The sequence below is a fragment of the Hipposideros armiger genome, unplaced genomic scaffold (assembly GCF_001890085.2).
Source record: "Hipposideros armiger isolate ML-2016 unplaced genomic scaffold, ASM189008v1 scaffold_170, whole genome shotgun sequence".
Classification (NCBI taxonomy): Eukaryota; Metazoa; Chordata; class Mammalia; order Chiroptera; family Hipposideridae; genus Hipposideros; species Hipposideros armiger.
Window position 1 is genome coordinate 207768 of NW_017731520.1, and position 3012 is coordinate 210779.

Genomic DNA, 3012 nt, shown 5'->3' on the forward strand with positions numbered 1-3012 from the left:
TGTTTTCTGAAAACACATGAAGAGGATCACTTTGGGACCTCTAAATAATCCTGCCTATAAGGTTTTCTATTTTATTTTTAAAGAATTAGTATGTTCTGGGTGAAATATTTGACCAATTGTCATGTTTGTTTCTCAGAATTAAAGTAGACATTTATTCTCATAAAACTTACTGTTTGTTTAAAAGAGAATATTATAGATTATAATTGCAATGACAATTACTTACTTAACCTACTCATTTTTAAGTTTGCCAACTATAAGTAATTGATTGATTTTTATTGCATAAAATTCCAAGTTGGTGAGTTTATCAGTTTTTATAATATATAGTCTCTTTATGAATATTCTCCAAATACAGGCATACCTCATTTTATTGTGCTTCACTTTATTGTGCTTTGCAGATAATGCATTTGCTACAAATTGAAGGTTTGTGGCAAACCTGCATTGAACAAATCTATTAACACCATTTTTCCAATGTTATTTGCTCACTCCATGACACTTTTTGGTAATTCTTGCATTATTTCAAATTTTTCATTACTATTACATGTATTATGGTGATCTGTGAGCAGTGATCTTTGATGTTACTTTTGCGATCTGGGGCGCTATGAACCACGCCCACATAAAATGGCAAACTTAATCGATAAATGTTGTGTGTGTTCAAACTTTTCCATCCACCAGCCATTCCCCCACCTCCCTCCCTCTCCTCAGGCCTCCCTAGTCCCTGAGAAACAAAAATGTTGAAATTAGGCTGATTAATAACCCTTCAATGGACTCTAAGTGTTCAAGTGAAAGGAAGAACCACATGTCTCTCACTTTAAACCGAAAGCTAGATGATTAAGCTCAGAGAGGAAGGCATGTCGAAAGCCGAGACAGGTTGGAAGCCAGGCCGCTCACACCAGTCAGCCCAGCTGGGAAAGAGGGAAAGTTCTTGAAGGAAATGGATGGTGCTCCTCCAGTGAACTCAGGAATGATAAGAAAGCAAAGCAGGCTTATTGCTGATACGGAGACAGTCTTAGGGGTCTGGATAGGAGGTCACACCAGGCACAGCCTGCCCTTAAGCCCAAGCCTGATCCAGAGCAAGGCCCTGCCTCTCTTCAATTCTAGGAAGGCTGAGAGAGGGCGGGAGGCTGCAGAGGGGAAGGCGGAAGCTGGCGGAGGCGGGTTCATGGGGTTTAAGGAAAGATGCCGTCTCCGTAACATGGAAGTACAAGGTGAAGCAGCAGGTGCTGATGGAGAAGCCGCAGCAAGTTACCCAGAAGGTCTAGCTAAGATAATTCATGATGGTGGCTCCACTGAACAACAGCTTTTCACTGCAGATAAAACAGGCTTTATTGGGAGAAGATGCCATCTAGGACTTGCACAGCTAGAGAGAAGTCAGTGCCTGGCTTCAAAGCTTCGAAGGACAGGCTGCCTCTCTTGTTAGGGGCTCATGCAGCTGGTGACTTTAAGTTGAAGCCAACGCTCATTTACCATTCTGAAAATCCTAGGGCCCTTAGGAATTATGCTGAATCTACTCTGCCTGTGTCTATAAATGGAAGAACAAGACTGGGTGAGAGCACATCTGTTTACAACACGGTTTACTGAATATTTTAAGCCCACCATGGAGACCTACTGCTCAGAAAAAAAAAAATCTTTTCAAAATATTACTGCTTGTTCACAATGCACCTGGTCACCCAAGAGCTCTGATGGAGACGGACAATGAGATGAATCTTGTTTTCATGCCTGTGAACGCAACATCCTTTCTACAGCCCATGGATCAAAGAGTGATTTTGACTTTAAGGTCTTATTATTAAAGAAATACATTTCAAAAGGCTACAGCTGCCACAGATGGTGATTCCTCTGATGGATCTGGGCAAAGTCAATTGAAAACCTTCTGGAAAGGATTCACCATTCTCTAGATGCCATTGAGAATATTTGTGATTCATGGAAAGAGGTCAAATATCAACATTAACAGGAATTTGGAAGAAGTTGATTCTAACCGTCAGGGATGATTTTGAGCAGGTCAAGACTTCAGCGGAGGAAGTCACTGCAGATGTGGTGGAAACAGCAAGAGAACTAGGTTTAGAAGTGGAGGCCTGAATACATGACTGCATTTCTGCAATCTCGTGATAAAACTTGAAGCGTGTTAAGGCGCATTGCTTCTTACTGGATGAACAAACCAAGTGGTTCCTTGAGATGGAATCTACTCCTGCTGTGAAGACTGTTAAAATGACAGCGAAGGATTCAGAATATTACATAAGCTTAGCTGATGAAGCAGCAGCAGGGTTTGAGAGGACTGACTCAAATTTCGAAAGAAGTTGTACTGTGGGTAGAATGCTATCAAATAGAATCACATGCTACAGAGAAATCTTTCATGCAAGGAAGAGATAATAAATGCAGCAAACCTTTTTCTTGTACTATTTTAACAAATTGCCACAGCCACCCCGACCTGCAGCCTCCACCACCCTGTCAGTCAGCAGCCATCAACACTGAAACAAGACCCTTCACCAGCAAAAAAGATTATGACTCGCTGAAGGCTCAGATAATGGTTCTCATCTTTTGGCAATAAAGTATTTTTAAATTAAGGTGTGTACATTGGTTTTTTTTAGACATTATACTATTGTTCACTTAATGGACTGCAGTATAGCGTAAACGTAACTTTTATATGCACTGGGAAACAAAAAAAAAATGTGTATGACTCGCTTTATTGCGATATTCGCTGTATTGCATTGTTCTGGGACCAAACTGGCACTATCTCCAACGTTTGTCTAGATAGGAATTTGGTGTGTATTTAACACGTCACTATCACTATTATTATTGCTGCTGAAGGCTTCAGTTCAACATGCGTTGGTGGGCACCCGTTATATGCCAGTGCACAGCTAGGGCACCAGGTGAAAAATGAGTAACATAGTCCTTTGCCTCCATAAAGAGTGACCTAATTCTAGCACATTGCATAGAGTAACCATTACAGAAGACATTTTTAAAATCTCAACAATCAATAATGAGCCCCTAAGCCCCTAGTAATAGGACTGGCCAAAA

At 40.9% G+C, this 3012-nt stretch overlaps 1 pseudogene; it reads left to right on the top strand.

Moving 5' to 3' along the window:
* Positions 1 to 760: 760 nt before the first annotated feature.
* Positions 761 to 2553, top strand: LOC109387817 (tigger transposable element-derived protein 1-like; annotated as a pseudogene).
* Positions 2554 to 3012: the final 459 nt, after the last annotated feature.